The 20731-nt window shown below is 34.5% G+C and overlaps 1 protein-coding gene across 1 annotated transcript in view; it reads right to left on the bottom strand.

Annotated features, from left to right (window-relative positions):
* The window catches only part of RAB27B (RAB27B, member RAS oncogene family), a 50033-nt gene that overhangs the window by 28333 nt on the left and 969 nt on the right, over positions 1-20731 (bottom strand). The gene's annotated exons all lie outside the window — the stretch shown is intronic.

The raw sequence follows: 20731 nt of genomic DNA on the forward strand, positions 1-20731 counted from the left end.
AAAGGGAGGGAGTGGCCCCTATCTTCCCTCCCCCTCAATTTTGTTCCAAGCTGGCCCTAAAGATGGCATAACACATTTACAGTTGTTGAGCTCCTCAGATTCTAAAAGCTACTATAAATAATTAACTTGAGAAAACCAATCTGCCCTTTAACAGTGGCATTTAATTGAATATATAATAATCTGCACATTTGCTAATACGCTAAGTCTAAAGCTAAATGTTGAAACAAGAAGCAATAAAATGGTGAGGAGTAGAGGGGGAAAAATCAAATTGTTCAGCTAGAATTTATAAAGACATACTCGTATTACTGGATTCCAGATATAAAAGAAGACACAGGCAAAAAGCTACCAAAAAAAGTCAAATGAAAATGGTCTGGAGAAAGAGCATGAAGTGAGGTGAAAACATTAGAAGTGAAATAATGAAAGTCCTGGGCTAGGTAAAGGGGAAGTTTATAAACTTTTGACAAGAGTTATATATCATTCTGAGCTTAGAAAGGCTAGTCCTTCAACCAAAACGAGGCTTACTAACAGTAACACATGAAGAGAACCCACTGTATGGTAGAGACGAAGGACTGCGAAACTTCTGAAAGAGACAAAATCGAGACAATTCAGGCCAATTCATAGAAACAGCAAAACACGAAGGGAATTAATAAAACATTAAGAAATTGACCTAGTTTCCATTTCTTTCTTCTTTCATAGGTTTTAGAGAAAACTATACTTACAATTTCTTTGTTGCTGTCACAGCATTTTCCTTTGAATTATGGGCCAAAACCAAATTCCAAACTACTGGAATCACTCAAATTGTGGTTTCACGGATGTCTTTCTTTTTAAAAAAGAAAAACAACAAACAAACAATCCCACACTTGCCATGGACTGCCAGGCATCAAGCTCTCTCTTTGAAACTCACTGGACCTTAAAGAGTTCTTTCTCTTCAACTCTTTGCTGAATGTTATCATTTTGGGTTTAGTTGATCTTCTAAAAATGCTTTTAGGTGAATCAAAAAGGTCAAAATTAAAAGAATTTAAGATCCCGATGTATCTCCATGGTCTCTGATTCCAGGATAATTGCAGAATCAGTCCCACTGTTATCCCTGCCCACTTTGCCAAACTACTCAGAACACAGTGTATCCTCAATTTTAAAAGACAATGTCAAGGCAGTTCTACAAACATTTACTGAACATAACTACATGCAAGAGATTTTTACAAGTGTTGTAAATATGGAGACAGATGACAGCAGCTAAGCCGGGAACAGAGTTCAGTTTCTTCCCTCCTTTGTGAATCTGCCTTAAATTTACTAGAAGATATCATTATCAGGAAATGACTTTGAAACAGATACTCATGGTGTATTCTCTGCTGCAGAAGCTAGAATGGTTTTGTGGTCTGTCTGTACATCATGCATTTCATAAAATACATCCACAAAGGAAGAGAAAGAAAATATTTGGCATGTGCAGGAACAAGATATTTACCCCTGGTGTTTTAATTCGATGCCTTCATTTAGTCACACATTAAGACATGGATGTGAGAGATACACACAATTTGAGCAGTAAGATACGATTGATTAACAAAAGACACTGCTTCCTTTCTCCTTAAATCACAACTAGTAATTACGTCTGTTCAACTTCTTTCATAAGCCCTTCACACTCAGGTGGTCCAAGACAGGTGAACAAACAAACACGAAATCTAGAACTATCTTGTAAAGGCCTATAGAGATGAAAGACACTTGAGCCCAAAGGAATTTTATCTGTTTGGTTTCTCCTCTTGGTTCTCTCTAGAAGGCATTTTAGCTGAGATAGTCATCCATGGGGAAACAGAAACAGCTGTTCTGAATCTTTCCTCAATTAAAAACAAGAGTTTCTGAATCATGTCAAGAAAGGTGGAATCTCAAAAGCGGACAAGATTGGGATGTGACCCTAGCAAGTCCTGTGGTCGGACATGGTTCGAATCCCAGCTCTTCTAATTACTGGCCACATGGCTTGAACAATTTATTTAACTTCGGTCCCAGATCCCCCTTGCGTAAATGGGGTCATGAAGTATATGTAAAGAACCTGGCTTACCGCTTAGCCAGTGGGGAGATGCTGCACACATGGAGATGATCTCTTGATATAAATCACTGTTGGCAAAGATTTCTTCGCAGTCTTTGCGTTTCTTTGCAATTGCAAACAGTCATTAACAACATTTCTCATTTTGTGCATTAAACTCAAATAATGACTGCAATAAAGGATTCTGTTCCTAGTCAACTTGTATGTATCTGAAACACTTATGGAGTTCTCAGTCCTATGGAGAAATGTAACACAATATAAGGCTTGCTCTAAAAGGTTTACACTTTAAGAAATGATTTTTAAGTGATCGCCAAAATACATTAAGTAAAAACATGTGTATGCGTTTGACAAAGTGCATCGGACTATACACGTAAAATGGGTGTAATTTTCAGAGTGTGAGTTTTCCTCAATTAAACCACTGCAAGAAAATCACTTGGAAAAAACTGTTGCCCAAGCACACGCCTAGACATGCTGATGAAACTGGTCTGGAGTGTGTGGCTTGAATCTGAGGAGTTTTAAAACCATCTCGGGTGATTCTAATATGAAAAAAAAAAAAATCACAAACCAAAAGCAGACAAACAAGATGCCCAACAGTGGGATAGGAATTTAGGGATGCCAAAGTTAGCAGATAAAATTCAGAACACTTAGCTAAATTTGAATTTCAGATACTATACTAATTAATTTTTCAGTGTAAGTCCCAAATATTGTACATTTAACTGGATGTCATGTGTTTCATTTGACAACCCAAAATAGTATACTAACTTTTGTGCAAAAAAAGGGAGGGTGGGAAGAATAGATGTATCTAATTGTTTATCCAGGCATAAAATAAATTTTGAAGATTTGCTTCTGGGGAGGGGAGCTAGGCAGAAGACAAGGAAAAGAAGGATATTTTTCACTGCGTACTTTTGTGCTTTCTGAATTTTGAAGCATCTAAATGTAATACATATTTTTAAAATAAATATAATTAAAATATTTAAAAATAAATAATTTGTAATAGGAGTGAAGAACCAACACAGAAAGACAAAACTAATACATATGATACACTTTGAAAACAAAACTGATAGGAATTTTCCCAAATACTTTATTCTATTATACTCTGATTTTTCAGTGTAGTTAGATGTAAATAGAATATTAATAACCACTTGTTGAATTGCCAGACGATAACTGGAATTAATATTAGCAACCTCCTATTGAGCTGCTATTATGTTAAGCACTTTAAATACATTAATTTAATTCTCACAAAAATTGCTGGGGTTTTTGTAAATGAAAAGACTGAAACAGAAAGGTTAATGAACTTGCCCAGAACCACACAGCTGATTGGCAGACTTAGAATTTGAATCCAGGTCTGTCAGAATCTACAGCCTATTGCTTGTAAACACAAGACAACACTGTACTGTCTTTCAGACTATGTATACACCTAAAGTCAGGAAATTTGTATTTGGGCATGGAAATCAATGCAAAAAGAAAGAGCAGTGAATAAGCATTTTTATATACTAACATCAGCCACCAAGCTTTGAAACATGACATGCTGGTAAGTACTTTGTTTTTAAATAAATATACAGATATACTTTATGCAGTGCTTGTGTTTCAGGTCAGTTGATTATAAATGACATTTATACAAATGTAAACATATTTAGAATAAAATGAGTCTGCTTTTTAGACAAACTCTGTTAAATTCTTTTTTTTAAGAAGGGAAAATATATTTATAATATGACTGACCTCTATTCAGTTGTTTTTGGACAGTATACAAAATAAGATAATCTAGGAGTCTGTTGATTGTCCTTTGCTGTTGGGGGTGGGGGGGTATTAATACAATACATGACTGATGGTCTATGTGTAGGGAGGAGTCTTTGCTAAATTTTTACCAATTAAGTTTCTAGCCTGAGTCTACTTTAGTTAACTTATTATTTGAAAAATATGAGTAAATATTTGCAAGGGAGAAGCAGAATGTCACTTAACTCATCAAACCAGTACTATTTTCATAGCTTATCAGAGACAGAAATATGTTAGAGGGCTATTTCATTTTCTATTATGAATGTTTTAAAAAAAGATTTCTCCAAAATCTATTTTGGTCTGCACATTCTATACATTCCCAAATCTGCCTTCTTTATATTGCAGGGTGTGGGGAGTTGGAGGAAAGGGTATTATCTGTTGGACATGACAATCGAAAGCTAATAATTCAGGAATCTTTAAAATTAATAATTTTAAAATCAGTTGACCAAAAGCTATCATCTCATTGAGAAGAGAGCCTCAGCCTCGGTGAATAGTTGTCAGAATTTCTGTTGGGTGTTGGGATGGGCAGGTATCCATCCTCTCCAGCCCAAGTGCCACCAGAGTAAGTCACGTTGAGGTTAAAGCAGTCTTCACCTCCCCATGTTCAAACTTTGTACTTTCTCCCATTATATATCAACCCTTCTAAGCAGTGCTACAATTCCAAATTTGTACTTTTCAAAATCAACTCAGGAGTGAACTTCGAAAACAATTGTCCATGTCACCATCTTCGTATAGCAGTGTTTGTAGAGTGAACGTTGAAAACAATGACCCAGAGATGCTGTTGGCCAGGCAACAGCTCCATTTGTCCATGTCACCATCTTCGTATAGCAGTGTTTGTGCCACCACCATCCCTTTATAAAAGGGAGCATTTTCTTTGAAAGAACAAAATTAAAGAATATGTACACAATGGTATATCTGTACCATCAAAGATTACATCTAACAACCTATGAGTAATTGAGGATTTTATATTGCTTTTAGCTTCCTGAAAACAGACCCCCCAACTCCCTACTCCTTACCATCCCACACCATACCATGAAATTTATTTACTTATTTTTTATACTTACACATAGTTTATTTAATAGATATTTTCCAGAATGCATTACATTCTGGTAAGGTACGGCCAGTAATCTGCATAAAACTCATATTATTCAAATAAATCAAATTGTATCTCCACTTAATTGTATTTGTTATATATAACTGAATCAAGTTTTTTGTTTGCTCTTCTTAATTTTAAAAATAGGAAAATTGAATTATTTATAACTTTTAAAAACTATGATACTTAAAAATTCTTTTTCCCTGAAGTCTTCGTTTTTTTTTTTTTCAATGTAGGTCAGCAGTAATAAACTTAAATGTCTCCTTATTTAGAGTCTGTAGAAGTACACTGTCATTTATTTATGAATTTTTCCCATTTAATCGTTTACTCATATGAAGGCCCAAGACTCAATATAAAAATCTCTATACAAAAATTTCTACTAATTTAGGTTTACAAAACAGCTACTGACACTTATTTTTATAAATTCTGGTGAGTGGGTTAATAATCAAATCAATACAAAATCAGGACAAATTAAGCTCAAGAATTTAGGCATCAATGATCAATCCATAAAATGTATATGAAAGATTTAAATAAGTTTATAAGCTTTTGCTGAATTTTTGTTTTTTTCTTAATATTTCTTTATTCACTACAGTATTTGAGCCTATACTTTGTATCTTCCTCTAAATCTTATTAGGAAATTTTTGGCACCAGTGGTAGACTGAATTAATAAATAAAAATAAGCATGGATATTTTAAAAAGTCAAGGCTTGAAGGGGCAGTTTCAGGTATATCTAACCTCTTGATCAACATGATATTTCTAATTAACATCATGTTCTTAATGGGAGTAGTCAGGAATGGTTTGGAGGCCACAGCCTTCCTCATTCTGGGCTGCCTGCATGTTGACTGCCCAATTCACAGGAAAATGCGAATACTCTTTTTCAACTGTGACTTTAGAGGCACCAAACAGCAACTTGCACAAACATATTTACCCTCCGTCCCCCGCCACCAATTTACTAGAGGACTGGGTAATTCCACCATTACAATAATTTTATCTGAAGGTCTTTAAGAATGTAAATGTTAGCATAACATATGCGATAGTAGTACATTTCATGTCAGCATCCCTTCAATACACAGACTTTAGATCCCTATAGAAATCCTTCATAGAGCAAAGAAATAGTATCAATGCCTTGGGTTTTGTTATTGTCATTATAAAGGCAATCATATAAGGTCCATTTCTACATCATTTATAAAATTACAATTAGAAACACTATCCATTATGTGTTTAGTATCATAAGGTTACTCTTAAAATATAAAAATAGAAAAAAATGCATCTTTCTCAATATATCAGTATACTTTTTTTAATCTGATAGGAAAAGCTATGGTACTCTTTTTTCTTTTTTTTTTTCTTCAACCCCCCCCTCCCCCGCCCCCTATTGCCTGGAAGGTCAGAATTTAGCTTTTTGCTTAAATGTAACAGATGTCAAATGTTCTCTGGTTAGACTACTTTACCTCTCTCTGTTTCTGAACTACATGACTCCATTTTTGCTTGTTTTTTATTCTTCCTTCAGCTACTTTACTCCATTTTTATCTCTAACTCTAAACTATTGCAAACCCCTTTATGGGAGGAAATAAGTACAGCTGATTCTTGTTACTTATGGTAGTTTTGTTTTACAAAGACATTGCAGACTTTGAATCAAGGAACACTGTGCTCCCAGTGAAATATAGGGCCAAGTTCCTACGAGCCTCTAGTCACAACATTTTCACCAACTGATCAATACAAATCTTATGTGCTTTTCTTTTTAAAGACACATATTTAATATATGTTACTGATTCGTAAACATTGAGTTCATGGCCAACAGCTGTAACTTATGCCTGAATGAAGTTCATCTGACACACATATTTTCTCCATAAGGCACAACACAGCCATCTTGTGCCTAGAACATTAGACAGCACTTTAGCACTATGCTTGGGGGGTCATTTTAAATAGAAAAACTTTCACCTAAAAGCACAAAAATACAAAAAAAAAAAAAGTGGCACCACTAAATAAACCGTGAAAAGGACACTTGTTTACAGTATGAGAGCTGAAAGAAGACAGTGTCAACGTGTTTGACCTCAGCTGGGAATTTGCACATCAGGAAACAAAATTTTTCCTACTTCCATGTATGTCTATGAATGATCACGAATGTATCAGGAGTATTGATTTTCAGGTTACAAATGAATTTTAACCAGTAGGCAAATTCACAAGTATACACTCAACAAATCATGAGTATTGATCATACAGTTTCCCAAAATTAACACGATTATATTTTAGCCAATTAGCACATTAGCATATTAGCAACAATTAGAATATCCGATTAATTATCAAGCAGAAAGGATGGCCCTGACGGAATGGCACCTGGGACAGGTAACTTCGATAACCTTGTGGACATGGGAGAAAGTTTAGAGCAAAGACAAGAGGAGCAAATCCCAGGGGAGTGGCCAGGGAGCCCCACAAGGGACAAAGTTCCCTGGGGAAAGAAGAGAAACAAGGTGAGCGAGCCTAAAAAGAAGGCAATATCAACCTATTTCACAATTTTACTTTTTTCCTATTCCTATTACAGTGGCCTTTTATTATTATTATTATATCCATTATTGCTTAACTAGAAGAATTGAGAGGACTTTTTTCTTCCCTAACAGATTCCTACCCTAAACTTAGGAAAACATATCAGGTATACCACCAAGTATTATAATGCTAATATGTCTGAAAGAAAAGCAGCCTAATCTGTAAGGAGTTAATTTCGGTTAAATTGTTAGATTCTAAAGAGAGACTTCTCTTTCTAGAGGTGATGGAAAACATTGTTAAACTTGGAATAACCACACCTTCATATTCATGGTAACATCAATATAAAGACATACATTAGGCAAAAATTGGTAGAATGCAGGCTGGGAAAGATACATGTGACTTTTGTAGCACTAGTAGTAAAGCAAATTGGTCCATTCAACTAGGATGGTGCACATAGTAGGTCCTCCAGGGACCAACTATGTGAGAAGCAGCCTTAAATTAAAATTAGTTTTTTAAGTGAAAATTCAGTCTAGTGTTTTATATGTACTTGGCTTATCACCAACAATAATTAATTCTCTTGGATCTTTATTCAATGAAAATTATTGCAATTATTAGCAATGCAACTCACTAGATATTTTAACTCAAGGCTTTTTGTCATGGTCGATGGCTAATTCAATGTCTTTTTCCACAAAGTTATTTCCTGTAGAGGATATTGATATATAGATAAACCATAATTGTATACTGTGCTTCATTCATGAACTTGGCTTGGTTCTTGAAGTCACACCCTTGTTATTTCAGACTCCACCCTAATTACTATGATACTCCTCCCCTCTTCACTGAAGCCATCTAAGAGTTATGAAATGACTTTTCTTCTAGTTCTGTGGCACTTATACTTCCTGTTCCTCATTTAGACTGTGGTCCTAAACCTGTTTGGATGAGCACTTGACATACAGATTGCCACATATGAGGGATGGTTGCTCTATATCCATGGTTTTAAAAATTATTTTAACCTTGATTATCTGAAAAAGAAGAAAAAATATATATCTCCAGTTTGGCCAAAATTTATAGAAAATGAAGAACTATTTCAAAGAAGACTTCATCATTCACACTTTTAATTTCAGAAGAATAGAAATTATCCTCCTGTTACCATATGATGCTTTAAAGTGTTAAAATCAAGTAGATTGAGTTGAAGGTTAGAATGTATCTGATTTTCAAATAAGCCAGTTTGCTCTGCTTTATTTAATAATAGTTTGACCTTGATCTCCTGGCCCAACGGATATGAAACAGGCACAAACCAGTGTGGCTTAAATGTTCCTGATATTCTGATTGGTCAGCAGGTGCCATGCTGGTTGTTTAGTGTGTTTACTGTCACCCCTAGTTTTAGGGGAATCAGAAGAGGGAACAGGAGAGATGGTTGAAAAACATTCCTGGCCTATTTTTAAAACCACTTCAGGTACAAGTTCTCCTTACAGAGTCAGAAGCATCTTCTTGATACAGGGTTATATACCACTGCTAAAACAAAAGAATAAATTTTATTGAAGATCTAAGAGTATAGGTATGCTTTTACCATAAATCTTTACTAGCGCTAATTTATTTTACTGCCTTCCTGAACCTCAATTATCTGTAAAAGCTTTACCACAAACTCTTGTCAGGTTATGTTACTTGCTAACAACACCCAGTGACAATTGTATAGGTAAATCTGAGGGACAGTGATTGACTTTATAGAGGTTTACACCTTCTGCTAATTCAAAATTATTACAAATGCATGAATCCAAACTATAACAAATATTGTTGTCTGAAACAAATAAATCTAAGGTTAAATTGTTAGTTGCAGCAGCCCTCCACACTAAAAATAATTTTAAATAGGCATGTGCTCTTAAAAGTAAAGACAGATAAAACCTAATGGCAATGGATATGTTAAAATACATTGTAGTCAATATTTTGAATTCTTCTGTGACCCAGAGGAAAATGGAATTTGACCCATCCCATTGATATGTTCCCAATGGTGACTTTCTCTGTCTTTCTTGATATTATCATCTTAGCTTCGATGGACTTAAGAATGTCCTGATAAACCACATTATTCTTAAAAATTAGTTGAAAATATCTACCCAAATTTCCTTTCACACATAAAGTTCTATAGAAATGCTTTTCTGAAAAATAGTTCAAAAACTGCTCATCCAAACAGGTTTAGGACCACAGTCTAAATGAGGTTCTTAAAAAGAGACCAGAAATAATTTCAGCTTATTTGATTAAGTGTTCTAGTAGTTATGCAAAGAAAAAAATAAAAAAATATTTCAAAAAATGTCCATAGTCATCTGACCTATGTTTTCCTCATGGTAGAATAAACAAGAGACTGCTTGTTACAGCCCTTCTTACAAATAAGTGGGTCAACCACTTCCAGTCCAATTGTCTAAATTTCAGTGACTTGAACTTAAGTATAGTTTGGAAATCATCCAAGTACAGATAGAAAACCAGGACTAAATTTTCTCGTGATGAACAAATTAGTTTTACTTTAGAGCTATATCTTATATAACAGTTTTCCGACATGAGACATTTGACCTATCTTGTTACTTGACAACACTCCAAATGAGTTTAAGTGGTGAATGCTAGACTCTATTTTGCTTACTATAATCAGTTACACATGTTTTTTTTTTTTTGTCTCTAAGGACAGTCAAACTCTTATCTCTCTGTGATTCTTGTGAATTGTTTAAATCCTCAATTTTGAGCCATTTTATTCTATGAGTATGTTTTTCCAGGCTGGAAATTGGACTAAAGTATACTGGTGTCTATTTCTGAAGGTAACAACTCAGAGGGCAGTAGTGCTGTTAAGAATCACTCTAAATTTACCAAGATTCAAATGACCAAGTGATCTTTTGATATCCTGTATCTATGAGGTTGGCCATTTAGTTTGTAATTGTGGACCTGGACCTGTTTAGAGAAATTAGTTGCTTATAAGCCCACCTCTTAAACTAGCAATTAGCCGAAGTTAGCTAATAAAAATGCTACTATCCCTGATAGAAAAATGCTCAGGCAGTTTGATCAGTTACTATTGCTTTAGTTTGTGGACTAAATACAGTGTCTGCCAGCTTACCACCAAGTCTATTTACATACTTGTAATCTCACCCACGAGACAGGAAATCAAGAACTTAAACTATTAAGGATACACAGTCAAGTGTGGACAAGCCTCAAACTCTATGAATGGGCCAATTCCCTTTCTGAGGTTGGACTTGAGACTCTATAGAAAGGACACCTTTTCTACAAGGGAATGTGACCATAAGGATTTGGGTCTTTATCTAACCCACAGTTGGCCCTAGTGATGAAAGATTTTCAATGGTGCCTGCTCCAAAAATTCCAGACCATAGTGCCACCCTTCACATGGGCTACATTAGCTTTAACTGATAAAGTTCTTTTTGCCCCAAAGTGTTCCCCTACAAATCTATTCTTAAGCCTGAAACTTCTAATATTAGGATATTTGCTACATGTTATAAAGCAAAATGCTTATTGAGAAGGGTAATTCATTTGTTGTTTTCAGTCATAGATACTTTAGCAGAAATTAATTCATCAGAAAGACTGGTCAATGAGTCCTTAATTTTCCAGCTTGGGAGCAACAAATGGGTACCAAGCACTGTAGGAAAATATCAAAAGAGAAAAGTGGGCTCTGAGATAAAGTTTTGAGAGAAATCAATTTAACCATGACTTACACTTAAAAAGAAAGTTCTTTGCTCAACCATCAACAAATGTCAAAGAAAAAAAGAAGACTCAAGGAGACAATCTTACCTCCACGATAAAATAGAAATATAATAAAATTATTTGCCCAGGCAGGAGTTGAGGGGCCCCAGGGAATGTCCAGCCTTATAAAAAGCTTCATTATTTCCAATTACATAGGAGAAGCTGAGAATATATCATTTGTCTAAAATGCCTACAAAAGAGCATCTTTTGTTTCTTTCTTAATAAAGCTTCATGGCAAAAGAAACTATTCTTAAGAATATTCTTAAGAATATGGATTTACTTATACATACAATTGCTATAATATAAATGTAGTCCTGGAAACTCACCATTGCAATAGATACCATAAAAATATTCACTCTCCTTTTTAATTCTAGTATCAATTAATTTTAGATACAGTTAAACAGGGTAACTTTAAAGTAATGGGAATTAAGTGATGATATTTGCTGCTTAAAAAACAAAATATTTTCTTCAAGATTGAGTCAACTTCTTAGACTTGTCTTAATTAGTACCAGATTCGATATATGCTCTCAGTAGCTAGGGGTGTTAGATAATACATCAGGCCAACAGGAAAGCCCTATTTAAATAGATTTTTTTGAAAACTTTTATTTTTGCCTTTATATATCCTTGTCCTTAGGATTCTGTGGTTTGGAGAAGACCTCACTGTCACCTGGATCATTTAGTTCAACTTTGCCTTTAAATCGTTCCTTGGGCAGATTTTGGCAATTGTGTTAAAAGAAACTAAACTCATAAAGATTATGACTAAAATGAGAGAAGTGTTTGTTTAGCCCTTCATCTTTTTCATACCTTTGCATGTATACTATATGAATGTCCTGAAATCTATAAGTTATATAGAAAAAATTATTCCAAACAGTAAATGTTTGAAAGAAAAAGTAGAATTTGAGAAACTGAGTCGATTAAGAAGCAAATGATCAAACTATCAATTTTGTTACGTAGTGGTCTAGACTGAAAATTAGCGCATTCAATGATGCTTTCTTTTGGTAATAATATTTCAAAGTTGAAATATATTATCAGTCTTTAATGATGGTGCTTATTGTCAGTCTTTAATCAAAAACTAATCAATGTAAATTTTTACCCTTGACAACCATGTCTAACAGTCAAAATTTATAGTAATCCACAAATGCTCATCATAAATTATAGGACTTTTGCGATATTTGTGCCTTTTTCTTCATATTATTATTATATTTCCACACAAGTCCAAATATTATGCAAAACAAGAGATTTGTGCCCATGATATTAGCTTACCAATACATAAACCTCGAACAAGAAAAACACACTGATATTTACCAAGAGAAAATGAAATATTGGTGAATTTCCAAAGGAGGATAATCTAGAAGATTCACAGTAAGATAATAGCTTAGTGAATAACATAAGTAATCAAAAGCTTGAGGAAAAAGTACAAAAGGACTAAAGTCAATGTGGTTCTAATTAGAAATCCTGACTGGGATATTTCTAGACATGGATTATATGTCTAACTCATAGATGAGTCATAAATGTTTTTTAGGATTTGCTTCTCCATCTATAATAATTAGAATATAAATAACTATGCTATTGGCATATCATAAGTAGTGTTTATTTAAAACACATTTGTTCAGAAATAGATGTCTGAAATGATGCATCCATAGCAAAGAATGCTTTATACACCTGGAAGACAAGTGGGCATGTCAAATGTTCTCATACCGATTATGTAATAATCAGAAATACTTTCATTGAAGAGTTAGAAGCAGTCACATGGCTGTACAAAAAATGTTTGTAAATGTAATAAAAATAGTCCCTAGACGTTTTTCAAACAGTGAACCAGAAGGCATATTATCATGAGGATGAAGATGGGATGAGAACAGAAGAAAGGAGAATAACTTTTCCTAAACTTACCCACTTGGCATATACTTACGAGTCAATCATATGACAATATTTCATATATTGAAAATTACAGAAGTAATCATTACAAGTGAATTAGTCTTCAGTTCTTTTAGAACATTGTGATACATTTTGTCATGCTTTGGGAAGTAGATCTTGAGGCTCAAAGTGTCATAAGTTCAGTCAGAGCAGAATTAGAACAAAGCTACTGAGTAAAATGAAGAGATTGGGAGTTTGTCCTTAAATTAATATGGGCTGGCCATCAGTTATTAAAGCTTGATGTTAATGAGCCCAAATCAATAGATTCAACCACTTTAGCAATCTGTTAGGTTTTCTATTCCATGGTGCTAGAACACATTCCTGAGATATGACTTGTCATTTTTAACAGAGCAGCCAGAAGAGGATGTGAGTGAACAGAATTTTAGGGAAATAAAATGTTACTTACAGTGATTGCCCTACAAAAAGGAATAAATGATGTCACAGTCATAAACTAAGAGTTACAGAAATATTTAAAATATCCTCCCAATTTAACAATAATAATAAATGACAAATACATATAATTAGATATAACCTTATATTTTCTCTAAGTCCTTCCAGAACTTAAATGTCATTATTAGGCAAAGCAGAGCAGTGGTTAAAGTAAAGGAAAAAATTATGAGTCCCATCTTATGGCTACTATTCCTCTCTCCTTCCAGGGTCTTTCTGAGAGATGGCATTAGTTTTTATGAATTTTAGTGATTACTTGCCTACCAGTATTCCCCAATCACTATTACCAACCTGACCTCTCCTAGGCAGTTTAGACTCTGGGAGCCATTTTCCTGAACAAATCCAATTGAATGACCACGGGTACCCCAAATACAGTATGTCTCTCTCCCTCAACATGCTTCTATACAAATCCAATTGAATGACCACGGGTACCCCAAATACAGTATGTCTCTCTCCCTCAACCTTTTCTATACCTCATTTACATTTGGGGGACCACTATGCGTGCATCTATTGCCTCCTAAAGCCAGCAATTGAGATGTTATAAAAATTTCTCCTTTCTCTCAGTATCTGGTCAATGCTACTCGTTAGTAATTTCTCCAATCTGACTTTTCTTCTCTACCTTTACTTACAATCACTGACTTAATTTCAGACCTTTTTTATTTCTCACTCCTAACTGATCTCTCTATATTTTTAATCTCCTTAAATTTGTCTTCCTCTTAATTATCACAATACAACATTCAACCCACTAATTTTACCAGTTTACACTGAAATCATCTGCTCATATATCTCTCTACTTTATCAGATTCTAAGTTCTTCAAGAGCAGGAACTATGTTTTATTCATCTTTACAACCTAAGTACTAAATATGATGCTGATACATAAGTCACTTAAATTTTTTTAATAAAAATTCAGATATATAAAAATTATATTGCTATTAAATTGCTATTAAATTAGAGATTAAATTGCTATTATCAGTTTTAACATGGTGAGCAGATCTTTTATTTTTTAATAAATAACATTGTCGACTTTAACATAACTACTTTGACATTTTCTCTAAATTTTATGCTATCCAGGTAGAATTTGTACTCTCCAAAGGATGTCAATAATTCTTGGGTTTCTTATTTTCATCTTTTGGATCAAGTGTCCATGCACAATAACGTGTTTACGGTAGAAAGAAATATTAGAAGGCAGTTTTGAGCTATTTCTTTAACTCCTTTATTCCAATTTCTACACATTTAAAAAAAAACATGATTCCTGAAAAATAAGACAAATATAAATGTAACTGCTAGTTATAAAATACGATGTCAATAGAACATCTTTCTTTAAATATATAGTTAACATTTATGAATTCGAATTGTTCCTTTTATCTTTTGAATTAGTTCTCTGTTCTCAAGGCGCCTATTCCTGTAGGTGTGTAAATATTTACTATATTGATTTCAAGAATCGACATTATTGCTCTAGACCAATTACATCATATTTCAAGGCTCTATTTCATTAAAATCACCCTAATCCAAAACCTTCCATGAATTAAAGGATAGGAAACTAGTTTCTGATTCCCTGGGCCTCCTGCATGAGTTTACATTAAATGTCAAATTGTACTTTGAGAGAGTAAAAACTGTAGGAAGTCAGAACCGTGAAAACCGCACTTGATTAGAAAAACTGTAGGGAACCAGGAAGAAAAACATTATAATTTAAGGAAAATTCATTCTCACAGTAACTCAGTTATTATTATATAGTTGCTTTACAAAGAAAACCACAACATAGAAATCAAAGACGTCCTTGCAGCTTGCACTGAAAACATATGCACGCCAGACTTTCTTCGAGTCTGCAGAGGAGACCAAGCCCTTCGGTTGGCCTGTTGCTATCAGAGGAAAAAACGCACTAGACAAGGATCCTTACCCTTCATTTTCATCTGGTCTTCACCTTTAACCAGGAATAATCTCATCAAGTATGCCAGTTTTGGAGTGGGAGCATGCACCTCAATTAAGGAGGTACCCAGGGGCAGTCAAATGAGTTATGCATTCTACTTTGGTTTGCTTGGTTTTTCTCGTAGATAAGATAAAAATTTAAATCTAACGAGAGAGATTTCGGGAGAATGTATATGGTGTTTCAAAATAACTAGCACCTGATGATGATCTAGTGAGATCCAGAGAGATAAGCAAAGCCTAAATTGCTCATTTCATTTTATTGCTACTATGCAGTCTTCATAAAACTAGCATCTTATTTCCAATTGAAGATTAAGGAACAGGTCTTTCTCATGTCATGTTCTATTTATTTATGCTGGTTTCATTATGCCTTAACCCTCAGTTATAAATACCAAAATATTGTCATTGAAGTGATTTTTTTTTTCCTAAGGTATGTTTTTCAGTGTTGTTTTCTGTATCATTTCTGGTAGAAGCTTTTACCTCTAAACCGGCATTTGATAACAGGTATTGCCAACCTTAGGAAGATTAAAATGAAAGACTGAATGGGGAGGGATAGGAACAGAGACTGGGAATAATAAGCTCCACATAGTAAGTGGTGGTACCTAGCTTTAATTCACTGAAAGAATTAAGAAATTAGCAGGTAGATAGCATGTCCCACATTTCCCAGCAGTTGGGAGAAAACTTCAAAATCAGAAGTCCAAAGTCTGTGCAAAGAGGCACCCCAGTCAACATGCAGAAGCTCTTGATCTTGGAAAAGGTTTTCATTTTTTTAAGCACTAAGAGATGCCTAGTTTTTTTTTTTTCTTTTTGAAAACTTAATTTTGTTCTATATTTTAAACATTTGACATGGCCAGAAACATTTATGAACAGTACATTTGTTTATGAGAAGAGTATATTTTGAATACAAGACAACGAGAACTGAATAATTCTTTTAACAAACTTCTGAGGCTCTAAAATCCTTGCCTAAGTTAGATTGGACAAATAGAATACAAAGCAATTCTGCTTTTTCTAATTATTTTCATTCTGGTATTTTTTTCAGGTCATATTTAATACAGAGTTTCATTTTTCTGAGCAAGTTAAAGAAAGAAGCAACAAAGAAACACATTGGGTCGATCCCAAGATCACTATAATTAAAAATAAATGTGCATGCCACAGAAAGATTAAAATAAAATCTTGGACTTTTTTCCTAAGCTTTTTAAAATGAAATTTTTCTCTTTTATAGAGTCTATATATTTCTTTCTCTTTTTTCTCTCTTTGAGTGTGTGCATATATGTACATATATATCTACATATACATACATACATAAATATCTATGGATATCTACCTATCTAAATGGGTAAACAGGTACATAAATGGAAAGAAGAGAGGAAAAGTACAAAAAAAAGAGGAAGAAAGAAACTAAACATAAAGCAAAGATTGTAAGTTACCCAGATATACAGCTAGACAATAGGGATATTAAAATAATCAGTCTTTTTCTTTTTTCCACACAGGAGAAAATTAAGTTTTATGAAGACTGAATGCCATATTCATAGCTATATTACTCAGCACTAGCAGTATTTTATATTATTGATGGACTTCTCAATGTTCGTTGTAAATCTCGCTAATTTATGACATCTAGTCTGCCTTCTCTGAAATTGTTCCCAAAATTATGTGGGTGACTCTTGATATCCTTGAATATAGTTTTACCTACTAAAAAAGAGTTTTGTTCTGCATTTCTGGATATTAGACATTTGGTTTATATGGTAGTGACAACTTATTTACTTTGTTCTGTTATGTTATTTATTTACAACTGTATTAACTACATTTTCTATTATCTCTTAATTTGTGATCCAGAATATCTATCTAACATCAAATGCGTTATGTTCTTGTATTTGAAGGATTACAATTTTGGAAGAGAGCTCAAAGGTCATTTGGTCTAACTTTCCAGTATCAGCCTTCTCTGCAACAAATAACTCTTGGAATGCTGCACTTCTTGGTCTTCTTCGGCCTGATCCAGTCCCTGCAGTGACTCCACAAGTGGTCTCTCTAGTCTCGCCTTGTGGCCCTCTCTACCACCTGCCTTCCATGCTCTGAACTCTTCTGTACGATCATTAAATGCACCAAACACTGTCCTAAGTCAGGAACTCGGCAGATGCTTTTGCTCTGTCTGAACTGTTCTCTCTCAACTGTGCACCTGACTGGCACCGAGACATCCTTCAGGTCTCAACTAAAACGCTACTTCTGTAGACAGGTGGTCTTGACTGCTCCCACTGTCGTTCTTTCCCATTTAAAGAAGTTACTTACAGTCACAATAACATCTTATCTTGCTTTTATGTTAATTTTCTTTTAGTATTGTCATATCCTTCCTGTTTTTGAACAGTATTTCCTTTCATTGGAAAACGAGAGAGAAGCAATAAACACTGAGAAACTCCACTTTCTCTCACATCTACTAACTTTCTTAGTCACTGCTTTGCTCTAAACAGCACTAGAATAATCTTGGGCTCTCCTCAGCATTTTTTTCAAGCTTTATCCCACTTTGGGTTTTACTCTTCCTCATACTGTGCTTACAGCTGATTTAACAACTTTGTAGGTATTTCTAATTATGTATCCTTTAGTCACCTATTCTATAATCCATTTTTAAAAGCTGATTTTATTAAAGCCTCTATGTAGTCTCATGAATTTCTCTAGTGGTATCTCTTTTGAGATAATACAAAATGCTATTTCCAAATTTTTTGAAAGATAGTTTATCTGAATTCTTTATTTTTAAGAACTCCAACTCCTATCAAAGGGGCCAGTGATTCCAAATTGCCACACGCAATCGTCACTTCTCAGTCCTCAGCATTCTAGCCACATCTGACACAATTGACCTTTCCCTTTTTTTTCTTTTTTTTTTTTTTGAAATATTTTCTGGCTTGGGTTCCATGACAACACGTTCTTCTGGTTTGCCTCTCACTTCGCTGGCTTTTTACTGGCTTCTATGCAAGATCCCTTGATGCTAGAATAAGCAAGAACTTGGCCCTTAAGTTTCTATGTTTCTCTCTCTCTCTGCTATCTTTCTAAGAGATGTCTTTGAGGCTGTGGCTCTAAATAGCATCCATAGGCACTTGATTCCCAACTTTCTATATTCATCTGTGACTTCTTCCAAGCACTCCAGATATTTACAGCCAAGAGCCTAGTTTGACATTTCCCCTTGGATACCTAAAGATACCTCAAAGGGCTGGAAACAAATTCTTCATTTTCTCTTCAAACATGTCTTTCAGCTAGCTGTACCCATCTTAGGAAACGGTTTCACCATCTACCCCGTATCTTTAGTACCGAACCTGACGATCATTTTGAGTCTTCCTTTCCTTTGTCCCCATCCCTTAACCAATTAGTCAGCAAATCCTGTCAGCCCTGTCTTCACATATCTCCTGGCTCTATCTACTTCTCTTTGGGACCACTGTTTTCCACTCTGTTCTGTGCCACTGTCATCTCTGGTCTAGCGGAACAGCCTCCTAACTGGTGTCTCTTCTACACTGGTCATTCTACAACACATTTTCCTCAGGAGGCCATGGTGATCTTGTAAAAAGATGGCCTTCCTTGGGGCTCTCCCTGACTACTGAATCACACAGTCTCCTTCCCCCTCTCAGGTCACTCTCATAATTGTACTTCAAGTTTTTAAAATAGCACTGAAACTTGTATAATTACTAATTTATTTATTGGCATAGGTGTCTAATTGAAAGTATTTTTAGCTATGTGTCAAACAGTTTTATTCTCATTGGTACTCCAGAAAAGTTTTTTTTTTTTTCCATGTAAGGAGGGCCCATGAAAGATTAATATTAGAGAACATGAATAATAGTTGTAAAAGCATGAAACAAATTAAGTAATACTCTCAACTCCATTTATGGGGTTTACAATAAGGTTTTTATTGTGCTTAGTGATGTCACTATTTCTTACAACTAGGTAATAAACTTAAGCTCCATATGCACCTAAGAATGAGTAAAAAAGTCATTCCCCTTTAGCCACCATCTTTAGAAAGTGACATACGTGTCATGGAAAACAACATGTCTGTCCTGTCTGGTTTTACTGTAATTGTTTTCCTGAATCTCAACATTACAATTACTTGCTTAAGAGTTGAACTATTGGTCAACCTGCCTTGATGAATCAACTCAAGAAACCGGATTAATTGTGTGCTGAACTTTCTGTGACTAGTTGGTCTGTGTTTCATGCTCCATTCTCTGAAAGCCAAAAAAAAAAAAAAAAAACTAACTCGAAATTCCCCAGAGCAAGGGTGAGAAAAGAGCAGATTTCTGTTCTGAACCACCTGGAGCTTTGGATGACTTCCACTTTTCCAGGAGAGTTAAATACATGAAAAGCGATTCAGAAAACAGCAGATAATTTACTTATTAGCTGGTGTGACAAGGAGCTGAGATGATCGATTATCTTAGGGTTACCTTACCTATCAGGTCAAATATTCCTGTTCCAGAAATGGCCTATAAGAGAGTTGTGGTTTGCTTACATATGACAGATTCCCTTTATTCCTTCTTGGCAACTATGAGAACAGGCTCATCCAGTTTCATCTGCAATGTTTTAGTTTCCTTTCCACAGCAATGATGGCAACATTTTATGGGAGACAATAGTCAGTTCTTGACAGGAAACTATCTGTCAAGAGCACCCTTTTCTGGTGATCCTTAAGAAGCTCATCTCGCTTTCAAGAAGTGCTGATCCCAACTGGGTAAAGGATTATGTTGGGAACCTAGAAAATATTTAGGGGAATGTCTCTCAGTTCATAGTACAATTTGGACTCTACGGTAATTTGAAAATTCAATAAACTTAAATACCTGAGGCTATAATGCTGAAGTCTATCTTTTCTGTTAACTTTTCAAATTCAGAACGATACCACCATGTATATAATATTTATTTATAATATTACTGAATATGCATGAATGTAACTAAATATTAAAAGCAGTACACATTTTTCTTTTAAACAGAACTAAATCAGAATTCATAACTATTATTATGTTAAATAATTTTGTTGCACATAATCCTGGGACTACATGTTATTAATTTGAGCTTAAATTAATAATATTCCATTTCAACAACTGGAATCTTACACCCTTAATTGTAGATCTTGAAATAAAAAGCTAGTAAACATGTCCTGTCATAGATATGACTTTAACCAAAACACAGCTTTTTCCTAGGAAGGCAGCCCTTCTAGCTTGTGCTGATTACATTTCACCTGCTTTAATAGTCTTCAGATAACTAAATAATGTTATTTTGGAAGCTAATTTATTATGATCACTCGAAAGAACACACATGCTCCCATCCCAGTAGCTGCAACACTTGGATCAGAATTTAGAAATAACCGAGCAAAAAA

The sequence above is a fragment of the Pteropus alecto genome, unplaced genomic scaffold (assembly GCF_000325575.1).
Source record: "Pteropus alecto unplaced genomic scaffold, ASM32557v1 scaffold146, whole genome shotgun sequence".
Classification (NCBI taxonomy): Eukaryota; Metazoa; Chordata; class Mammalia; order Chiroptera; family Pteropodidae; genus Pteropus; species Pteropus alecto.